Consider the following 12,047-nt stretch of genomic DNA (forward strand, 5'->3'; position numbering starts at 1 on the left):
TTCATAAAGTACAAGAAACAAAAAAAAGTCTAGTATTTGAAAATATCTTACCTCTATCTTATGTGCTGTGTTGGGCTAGAACTCAACATGAAGATAAACTGTAGAGGCAGTGACAGGAAGATGGACAGAAAAGAGGGGAGGCCAGGGGAAACGGACCCAAACACCTTTGAGAGAGACAGAGAGACATGAACATGGTTAGAGGTAATAAAAACTAGATATCCCAGTACCTTTGTAAAACCTTCTCGGAGTAAGTATTTATCTTCGCCCCTATCAGACCTCCTTTGCATGAAGTCCAAATTTGTTAAGAGCTTCTCCAGCCATCCTAAACCTTTGCCATTAACAATAGTATTGAAGTAACTAATGATGATACACTTAGACGTGCTTTTTTATGTTCCTTTTGTTTGTTTCCCTTTATGTTCTGTTTCCCCTTTTTGTTTTTGTTATCTCAAAGGGAATCTACATTACTATGAGCTTTCCAAAATAAGACTTCAAGACTCCAATTATGTTCATGGAGGGAAGAAACCTAGAAGTCGGAACATAATATGAATATTTTAACATCAACACTGGAAATACTTTTGAGCACCTTAAAAATTGTGGGCAGTGATGCAAAGAAATGTGTCCCTCTTTTAAACCATTCATCCAATATTGATCAAAGCACTGTTAAAAGGAAACTGGCAGTCTGTACTTTTTGAGTTTTAGTGGAGGGCACACCAGGAATCACACATCAAACAGGATTAGGGCATTATGGCGTTCAGTTTCCAAGCCAGCTGGACTAACGAGCTACTGATTATTAGATAATTATTATTACTGCTGTCAGGGATCTAAAGCTGTCTCATCACCCAATTCATGTTATAGAAAGGTGACACAGCAAAAGGACAGCTGACGTCCTCACATTCAATGTGGCAGTCAGCGCATAAGGAACAGACTGCCCCTGGTTAATGGAGTTTATTATCTTTATGTGAGGAGTGGCTAGATAATTGCACATCATAAAGAAAAAAAAACAGGGCTGGAAAAATATCAGCAAAGGGAAAAAAGTCATGTCTTCACACTAATTAAATGCAGCAGAGATAATTTAATAATTGACAATATTTCGATTCAGTTTAGATCAATTACAATTTCTCAAGTAAAGAGTAAGAGTGCCGATATTAATTTCCTTTTAGATTTCTTTTCACTAACTAAAGATAAAAAAACTTTTTTTTCTTTACACAAACACACTGAAAAAGTGTATTTTCGAGAAATACCAACAATGTTCCTCTAAAAATGAACACTCTTGTCAAAGCTTGCTTCACAACAGAGGCTGTTTTTTTTTTTGTTGTTGTAAAAAGTACTAATTATGTTTCATGAGAGGCATCTACCCCCTAACTGTCTCCTTCTCAATTTGTGTGTGCTTTTCAGCTCAACTCTGATATATCAAAACAATACCCAAGAGGACACTTGGCAGTATGATATCCTGCTGCAGTTAGGTCCCTGGTGGCAGGTGCTTCTAGCTTCAATAAAGTACATAAAATTATAGAACTCCATTCCAGGGTGGCTTTCATTCACCCTTAAGTTTCATTACAAAAAAGCTACATGTTAGTTCCACCAGAAAATTTGTTTTTTAAACCTCTTCATTTCTTATGAGAGAGACAAAGAAGAATCAATAATTGGTCACTATTTACAAATACTATTTAAAGACAAAGTTTTCAGTAACCACATTTTGAGCTGCTGGATCATAATCAGTTTGTAAGATGTGTTTAAAATGAAAAAAAAAAACAAGGGCAAAACAGGTAAATTAAACTAATAGTGTCAAGTTTATTGAAAGATCAAAACTGTCACACTAAAAATATCTTTAAACACAGATCAAAACATTTAAACAAAAGAGATTAGTAGTCTGTATCCCAACCGTGCTTGTTAATTGCTTAAAAAATATATTTGGGCACATTGGGTGATGGCATATGCAATAGGCTAGTGAGAACCTTGCTCCCTGCAGTAAATATGGCTTCACAAAGTGCATCTATAGCCTCAATTTGAGGTCTGTTTTTTTTTTTTTTTCTTAATGGCTTTTTTATTGAACAGATACCATGTTCAAAAACAATTGCACCAGTATTGGTTAAGATTTCCTCCCACAAAACATACTCAAATCAGCCATGTAAGAAGGACACAATTACTGTGTCCATCTATTCTTTCAAAATTAGTTAAAAATGGGTTTACATATCTCATAAAACTTCTCTATTGAGCCTTTCAAATGATATTTGATTTTTTTTTTGTTGTTCAATGTAATACATAACATCCTTAACCCAGTGCCCATATACAAGTGGGAGTGACTGTTTCCACTTCAATAAAATCATTCTATGGCCCAACAGCCGGCAGGAAGCAATTAGTATGTAGTTTATTGAGACCAGTACTACAAAGTGTAACTCCAAATATAGCCACAAAAGGGCAGGGTGGAATTGGAATGCCTCATATCTTGGACAAGGTTTTAAATATACTTTTTCTAAATCCATCCATTCATGGAGATGCCCAAAACATGTGCATTAAAGAAGCAGGTTCCTGCTTACATTAGTTGCATGTAGAATCTAACCCGTCCTTAATTTTACTCTGTCTAGTTTTGTAGACGATGAATCACCTTGAACTTAATCATCACTTGCTTGAGGCTGTTAGATGACGAGGATATATTGTCAATTATCCAACACCAAATCACATCTGTAATCTGTTCGCCTAGATCTGTTTCTCACTTTTTCCAGTGATTGCAATGTGGCCATCTTATAGTTTCTGAGCAACTCATAAACAAAACTTTTGGCAATTGGTTTAGGATCAAGGATATCATCCAATAGAGATGGACGTGGACAAGATGGAATAGATCCTATCAGTATTAGAGACAATGAAGCTTCTGAGCTGGAGATACCCACAAAAATTGATTCTTGAACTTAGTCACCAGCTTTTCAAATGAGCCAAACACATTGTCACAAATACAATCTTTTCATTGATGTTATTCCAAGCTTTGTCCATAGACCAAAAGCTTCATCAGTTAGTGAAAGGGAGAACATATGGTGTCTATGAGCTAGTGCAATGAGGGACAGTTCAATTAGTTTAAAATAGCTTCTGAGCTTATACCACACTGTGAGAGAGTGAATGAAATAGGATTTGCAGGAAAACCTGAAATAGGTCCTGCCAGTTACAGTCTGGCACAAACCAAAGACAGCAATGTAGATTGTTTCACTGACATCTTTTCCAATGTTACCACTGATAATAGGTTGTAATGGTCTTTCATCCAGTATAACATTGTTCTTACATTAGACAGAAAGATTCTAAGCTTTCTGCGATCTGTGGTCTTATTATATACTTAGTCTAGATGTTTTTTATTCCAAATGAGTTTTAGATGCACCTCTGCTTCAACAAACCTGACATCATTATGAGCTCACTTGTAGAGCTCTATAGAGCTTGACTGCATGCTGGCGAGGTGGTTTAGCCATTTGATTCGGGTCTGTAGGCCACACATCTAATAGTTGCATGACACTGGCCCAGGATTTGAGTTTGAGACCACTGCTGGGGATGAAGACTCTGATACTACACAGATGACTAACACAACATCAGAGAGACACGGTTTTACATCTCCTTACTGTCACGATTTGTCTTTTGTCTTTTGGTGAGTCTAGTCCAGCATTCCCTGTTCTGTTTGTTTGCCTGTTGACCTGACCCAATTTGCATTTTTGACCTCTGTGCCAGCCTGAGCCTGTTCCTGATCCTGTTGTCCTTGCCTGTTTTTTCCTGCCCGCCTGTGTACTGACTTGGAACTGTTATTTGACCACGAGCCTGCATATTCCCTGACTGAACGTTTTGAGGTTTATTAAAGCCTGCTTACAGCCACACTACTCTGCACAGCCTGTTCTTGTCTGCTTGTCTGTCCTGAATACCTGGTCCTCTGTCTCTGGTTTCTTGACAGAATGATCTGGCCACACATGGACCCATCGGCCGACAAACAGTGGCGGGCAGATGTTGAGAGATCTTTTTCTCAATAGGAGTCAGGTGTGCGGGAGATTCTTTTCCTTCTAGGTATCCAGGCACCTCCTGAAGCCTGTAGCTCGGGGCCTCCTGAAGCCTGTAGCCCGGGGCCTCCTGTAGCCTGTAGCCCGGGGCCTCCTGAAGCCTGTAGCCCGGGGCCTCCTGTAGCCTGTAGGCCGGGGCCTCCTGAAGCCTGTAGCCCGGGGCCTCCTGTAGCCTGTAGCCCGGGGCCTCCTGAAGTCTGTAGGCCGGGCCCTCCTGAAGCCTGTAGCCCTGCGACGCCTGAAGCCTGTAGCCCTGCGACGCCTGAAGCCTGTAGCCCTGCGCCGCCTGAAGCATGTAGCCCTGCGCCGCCTGAAGCCTGTAGCCAGGACCCGTCTGGACTTGTAGCCTGTAGCCCGGGGCCTCCTGAAGCCTGTAGGCCGGGCCCTCCTGAAGCCTGTAGGCCGGGCCCTCCTGAAGCCTGTAGCCCTGCGCTGCCTGAAGCATGTAGCCCTGCGCCGCCTGAAGCCTGTAGCCAGGACCCGTCTGGACTTGAAGCCTGTAGCCCGGGGCTTGCTGACCCTGAAGCCTGTAGCCCGGCTCCCCCTTCAGTCACCTGTAGTCAGGCGCCTCCTGAGCTCTGTAGCCAGGCGCCTCTTCTAGCTCATAGTCCGCCGCCGACTCCAGCCTTTAGTCCGGCGCCAGGTACTGCTCTCTCTCTCTCCAGGCGTCGGGTCCTGAGGGTCCTGTTCCTCCGACGGCCTCCGAGGTTTCTGCTCCGCCGCCGACCTCCGAGGTTGCTGCTCCGACGCCGGCCTCCGAAAGACCTGCTCCGTCGCCGGCCGCCGGACATCTTTGCTAACCGGGGCCGTCCTACGGGACACCCGCCGGATTACCTGTCTTGCAGGGGCCATCCTCCTGGACGCCCGCCTGAGAACCCGACTCGTCGAGGCCGTCCTTCTGGACGCCCGCCTAAGAACCCGACTCGTCGAGGCTGTCCTTCTGGACGCCCGCAGGAGAACTTGACTTGTTGGGATCATCCTCCGGGACACCCGTCAGACTCTATTTCTGTTATTTTAGTTCGCCCTGTCAGGTTGTTTTTGGTTTGGACAGTATTGCGTGACACTTACACCCTAAAGCTCGATGTACGATTGCAGCAAAAAGCTTCTCATGTCATGATGGAAGCTTCTTCTTCAGCAGGATGTCCTCGTCATGCCAGTAACTTTGGAAGCCATCAGCACTGTTAAAATGTTTTTTTTTTTTCATCAGAAAATAATCTGTTCCAACTCTTTTCAATGTCTTATTTTAATCACGAGCAAAACTCAAAGGGGCAAATTTACAAAGAGAGAAACATATAGCCCTAAATAATGTTTTTGTTGTTGTTTAATTCCCACTCTTACACACAATATTGGCCTCTATTTGGGTTGAAGATCTCCATCTGTCTTAATGCCAACCCACTGGAACCTCAAACTAAGGGACAATTTGGGCCTGTCACTTGAAGTTTTGGTCACAACATCCCAAACATGTCTTAAGAAATTTAAAATGATGCTCTTACGGCATGGCAGAGATGAGGCATCTTGAGAGATCTTGGTTGAGCAGCATGGCCGATAAACAGTTGGTTTGACTTTTAAATGCTCCTAGTTTCTATCGGGATGGTTTAAAATAACTATGACAGGATTTTCGATCATTGTTTTAAGGTATTAATAAAACCCTGCTTTGGACTGATTGTTCTCTCTCACACACACAGTGTACGACAGCCCATGCTCTTAATATAAATAAATAGCGACCGAAAAAGGCTGGGCGGATAAAACTAGAGTTTGGAATAGTTTAGTTAAATAGAAATCAGAAATGCCTAAAACCCATATTGGCTGGTCAAAGCTGTACAAAAAGACAAAGATCGGAAATTGAAAACAAAGCTCTGATCAGTGCATCTCTAATATTTACAAAAAAAATCACTGTGATTTTCTTTTGTATCGCACACCCCTTTACAGGATCCTGTCCTGACTGTTGTATGCACTTTTCTAGTCATAACAAACAGGTAGGCACAATCACACAGAAACAAAGCGATGAATCTGTGGTCGGAAACAAGAACAAATATTAATAGACAAACACTCCTTGATTTTCCATGTCCACTTTGTCCTTTTTGTGGTCATGAAGAAACTGGAGCTGATAGACTGCGAGTCCATCACAAAGGCGTACACTTTTTAAACAAAAGCCAGGGGTAATACTGATAAATGACAGCTTGAAAACTCTGATCTGGGGCATTTGTCAATGTAATCAGTTTATCTGTTCAGAGTATATTTATTTTAACCACCCCTGTGCTTTGAACGTGACTTTTAAAGACAGTGTTTTTGCCTCATCTAAAACATCATGCTGGGTCCTACTGCATGATTTCAAAAAGGAATTGATATTCTGCATGGTCACCTGCTATTTTTGGCGGCTGCTTCTCTGCACACGCTATGTTATATGGTGGTCTGTTGACCTGTCAGGGAGCTTGTGCAGCAAACACATACACACACACACACACACACAGACATATATATATATATATATATATATATATATATATATATAAACACAATATCTAATACTTGAGTAAGATAGTTTGATATGCTTATCCACATGATGAAATACAATCCCCAGATATTACTAATATTCATGTCTGTCGTTACAACCTTTGTAAATTCCATCAAAATGTGTCCTCTGCATTTAACCCATATCTTTAGGGAGCAGTGGGCTGTAGCTGTGCACCGCCTGGGGAACCTTCTGCTGGTGTAGCTCAGAGACCCACAGTGACAGTCTGTGAGATTTTAACCGGGGAACTTCCTGTCTTCCCAGGACGGAAGCGCTCTGCTCTAACCAGTAAGCCATCACTCTAATGTTTATCATGGAGCCTAAAAGATTATACAATTAGTTTTACATGAACAAGTTTTTACATGAGCAGCAGTACCTGAAATCAATCTTTTCTCCCAAAGTACCAAATGCATTGAAGCATGTTTCAGTAAACTGGCACAAGTGCACTCTTTCTTCAAGTATATATTTTTTACCTTCACATCTACCTGGAATTAAATGTTATAACTCCTACTATACAATTTTATTTAAATAAATACATTTTTCAGATTAGCTGCTGTATCTCTAAGGTGGACTAGATATACAGCAATATTTGAATAACAACAGGACTCAAAATCTTACAGTGAAGATCACAGGCAGCAAGGAATTTCAAATTAAAGACAAACAGAAATGTCTGACAACAAGTGAGCCCATACCAGGGCTAAAAATAGCATACAAAGAAGGAGATTAGAGCAGCAGCAACAAGTGAAACCTGTTAATGAATCAGGAACAGTTGTGGTGAAGTGGTAAGTGTGTAGGAAAGACTAAACAATATTAACAATATAAAACCTGGGATCAGTTTAACAATAGCTGAAAATCCATGTAACAAGAATTACAGTGAAACCTCAAAATAGAAACGCTGCTATTTTTGTCTTAAAATTTTCAATGAATTCAATTGTGTAGGATATGTTTAACAAGGTTTGCAAGAAAGGTTGCGGCATACTTCATGTTAGCCTGGCTACATTTTAGCAGTATGCCCTCCATGTGTTGTGGATAAAAGATACTCCACGGTGTTGGGATGGTTTCCCTGTTTCTCTTTAGAGGCTGACTTGCACAGCCATCAAAGAGGTGTGTGCAATGTGCAAAAAAAGTAAAGATTTGTTTGCAGCATCACCCAAAAGGTGCTATGTTTTGTTATTCTCTTAGACTTCTGCAATTCATTATCTGTTAAGTTCACCGTACAACCTCACCACTATAACCCTTCTTCTTCAAATGTGTTTAATTATTCGGTCACAATTATCAGATTAATTTTGGTTCCTTATTAAAAGCCCAGCTTGTTGCGTATCCAACCAATACAACACTAGCACACTGCATTATAGATACTGCAGCTCAGAAAAGCTTTTGTTCTTCATTACTTATCACAGTCACATCACTTGACCCGTTTTAGTGACTGAGAAAATCAGCGTGACTGGTCCAAGGTAATTATACTGAGAGTAGGGTAAAGATGCTGGTCTAATTTATTGAAGCCCACAGAGGAATGGAAAACGTGGTGAGCAATCTTTTCCATCTTTCCGTGTTATCTTGACTACACTCAGGTAAATCGTTTTGTCTATTAGACCTCTGCTTTAAAAATGAATCAATGTGTGTCTCATTAAAACCTTTGAGAAACAGGATGCCATAGTGATATATTTATGGAGGAGGAGTCTGATTTATCTGAAGTCAACAAACCAGACTATGGTGCCTTAAACCCATGTATCCTAACTGTGACTGAAAAAAAAAAACAGTAATATAAAGACAAAGTCTCAGAATGTGTTCTCCTTTCTTTTTATTTTGCTATGGCATGTATGCGTCACTCACACCCTTAACTGACTAAGTTTGGTGTTTGTATTAACTGTGGTCCACATGTTTCACAAACATATATACAGAAACAAATATGAAGAGAACATGTTGCCATGGTTACTACACTTAACTAACCCTACATACTGTTAAACATTAAAATAGTCAGAGTTAAATAGAGGTGGATTTTCTCACGAGAAATAAGGCAATTACGTTAATGATTGTAAACACTAGATTTGATGAGCAACTTTAGTCTACCTCATAATATTATTTATCTTTTAATGATGTATGGACTGTACAGTACTCTGCAAAAGTGTTCAGACTCCTTAAACGTTTTCCCCAGTTTTCACATTCACTACATAACATTGATGTATTTTATCGGAATTTTATGAACACAACACACACATTAATGCCTAGCTTACAAATGAAATTTAAAGAGAAACATTTTTTTAGTTTTTATGAATAACTATGAAACATATGGTGTACCAATATGTTCATTCCAATTGAATGTTTTCCCCTTAAATAAAATTCATGTTTGAAACAAAAGCACAATAAGTCCTGTCTAAATGTTGCCAAAGGCCATGTAGGGGACACAGTAAGCATCTAGAACACGATGCTCTGATCAGATTAGACCACTATTGCAAATCATCGGGAACACAACTTTTCCAGAATGAAGAATGGTAGCAATATCATACTGTAAGAATTTTTTATTCATTGTTTTAGCAGGCAGCGTAGTATAAACATGGATGAAGCTGAATACAAAGCAATCCTGGAAGACTAACCTGTCAGAACCTGAGATTTACCTGTGACTAAGATAGAGGTTCTCCTTCTGGTGACCCTGAATATAAGGACAGAGCTACAACAAAATTGTTTAGATTAAAGCATAAACATGAGTTAAAACCACAGAGTCAAGGTTGGTACCCAAATGAAATTTAGAATCGGTGGCCAGAGTTAAAAAATGTCATTCACAGACAATCTTCATTCAATTTGACTGAGCTAAGCTGGCTTGCAAGAAGAAGGACCAAACTTTTTAGTCTCTGAATGTGCAAAGCTGGAAGAGACATATCTCAAACAATTTACTCAATCACAAATACACCCACACTTTAAAGGTTGCTATTACGAAAAAAAAGTATTTTCCTTTCACTTCACTACGTTGTATAAGTCTGTGACATAAAAATCCTATAAAAACTGAAAAGTGTACGATTATAATGCAACAAAATGTGGATAATAAATTAAGGAGTGTGAGTGTTTTTATGAGGCACAAGCTAATATCGTGTTTTCATATATACCAAGAAAAAAAGTAAGCCTATGCAATGAAGGAAAGAGAGGACATAAGGCTGCATCTTATAAATCTAGGCCTCTTAACAAAGTTTTCAAAGTGAGACAAGTTAACGTATTGATTTGTGGTTAGAACCTCTTGTGCTGTTAAATCTGGTAAACCTCAAGAAAAATTGAGGCTACGAAAAATGTACACATGAACAGGATAAAATATAGTGTTGGCAAATGGAAATAACTGAAGTAAGGCTCAAAGTAGGGAGAACAAAAAATGTGTGATTATTTTCATGAACAAAAACTTTATGGCCAAAAGCACTGAGTGTATGCATTCTGGTGAAAAGTCACACATGCAACTTAAGTCTCTCCTACAGTGTTAGATAAAGTGTTGTGAACAAAGTGTGGAGTGGGGATGTGTAAGTATATGTGTTATGGCAAAGGCAGGTTGTGTAAGGGATATGAAGTGGGGCTCAACCTGATCTGGACAGATTGCAGCTCATTTGATCAGTGTTTTTTTTTTTTTAGTTTGACATCTTGTTCACACACATGGGCTTAGTGCGGTAAAGAACAATGCATTGAACACATACACTGTGTGGTACATATAGATGCCATCTGTGGCACTAGTTGAGATGCACACAGTCCATGTAAGACCCAACGGCAAATATTAATCTTGCTGTGATGCTCATTGTTGTCACTGAAACATCTTTTTTTAAAAAGCACAGTATGCAAACAGGCTGATATGAAAAGTATGGACCAAATTATTCAGAACATCTACAATTAAACAGCTAAATAGAAATTTAACAGCTTTTTTTAAGCAGGTATTATCATGTTTGCATCCCTCGATGCTCCATCTGTTCCTATGATAAACTGACACTGCAGCCAGGGTTGCGGTACATATCATAATCTACTTTTACAAAATTCCTTATGACACAAATTTATTAAAGTAATTATTTAAATTTTGCATTATTTTGGTTACATCAATCAATCTGTTCAAGTAGTCAGGTGAATTAATTTCTTCATGTCTCTGTTTTACAGTGGTTTGGAGTTTGGACAAACTACAGTGCAGTGGGGTGTAAAAAAGTACAGTAATATAAAAAAGGAACAACTCCTCTATACAGCCTGAGGTTGAATAACTTCATTTCTATAGTGAATTGAAATGCACATTCTAAAAGAGCACATTGGTAAACAATGTTTTCCATATATATTGAGTTTTCATTCTCCTGCACCTCCCATTGGTGCCACCTTCCCTTCCAAGTATTTATTTTCTGTTCCTCACAACACACACCAAAACATATATAAAAGCACAAAGCCCGCCGTTTCAACAATGACAGCAAACAGGTTTACCCCTTTCCAAGACTCCTGGATAAGTGTTGAAACATTTTCAGCAAAACTGAGCGAAAGTCCAGTTGCCTCCAATCTAAGCCTATTTGCTGTTGCGATGATCCGGATAACTGAGAATTTGCACAGGCATTATAACAATAACACTCATGTTGCCTTCTCTGGCTTCAACATTTTTAGCCCATTTTTATGTTTCTATGAAGTACTATGAAGAGAACATTTAATAAAGTTGAAAGCCTAAAATTACCTAGTACCTTAAATTTAGGTTGTTAGTCAGCGCAGTCTGGAACCTTTAGAAGTGCCAATGCATCCAGCGCGCAACATTACACACCGCTGTATTTGACTGTTTACAGTAATTACCTCACACCTTGTCACAATAATCTGTTAATCTGTGGTACCCGTCACCCTGGTGATCATAGAAGAGATGAATATTATGGTAGAAAACCCAGATGAAATGTGAAGAATTTGATTTAATATTTAAGAAGGGTTATGGGATTTTTTGTTTATTTATTTATTTATTTGAAAGGTCCTTAAGTGTCACCAGCGCAAGCACCAATAACAGGATTTTGAATGCTTATGATCAAAGCGATCTATGATTAAAGTCTGATATGGAGTGAAATTGAACCTTTGAGAGGAATCATCATGCAGTTTGGCTGCATTTCACCACATTGCCATCTGCGTTGCCAATTTCCCCCATCTCCAAAATGAGCATACGCATGGGTCAAAGCTGCTCTGAGGACCGCACATTTTCCCGTTAAGTTTTTTTTTTTTTTTATAGATCCCAACTTTTGCATGGAAAGTGACATACGTACATGTCAGGCCCCATTGTATGTGTAAACAAGCTTTATAAGTGAGACACCTGGTCTGTACCATTTTTTTTAAAAAAATACAACACAAATAAGATTCCATCATCTAATTTATCCTACAAAGATAAAGCCACGATAGAAAAGTTTGTAAAAATAAAAAACAAAACAAAACCAACCACGTTTTTTTTTTTTTTTTTTTTTTTTTTTTTACCATGACTTTACTTTTTTTTCCCCTCAAGGCCCTTTAATCTTATAGAGTGTAGATCCATTCCAACCAGGTTG

The 12,047-nt window shown here is 39.3% G+C and overlaps 1 protein-coding gene across 1 annotated transcript in view; it reads right to left on the reverse strand.

Moving 5' to 3' along the window:
* The window catches only part of zgc:172282 (leucine-rich repeat and fibronectin type III domain-containing protein 1-like protein), a 285,696-nt gene that overhangs the window by 155,577 nt on the left and 118,072 nt on the right, over positions 1-12,047 (reverse strand). The window contains exon 2 of the mRNA XM_021310766.2: positions 52-164. The gene's annotated coding sequence lies outside the window, so the exon portion shown is untranslated. The remainder of the gene's footprint in view (positions 1-51; positions 165-12,047) is intronic.

Source organism: Fundulus heteroclitus, chromosome 18 (assembly GCF_011125445.2).
Source record: "Fundulus heteroclitus isolate FHET01 chromosome 18, MU-UCD_Fhet_4.1, whole genome shotgun sequence".
NCBI classification, from domain to species: domain Eukaryota; kingdom Metazoa; phylum Chordata; class Actinopteri; order Cyprinodontiformes; family Fundulidae; genus Fundulus; species Fundulus heteroclitus.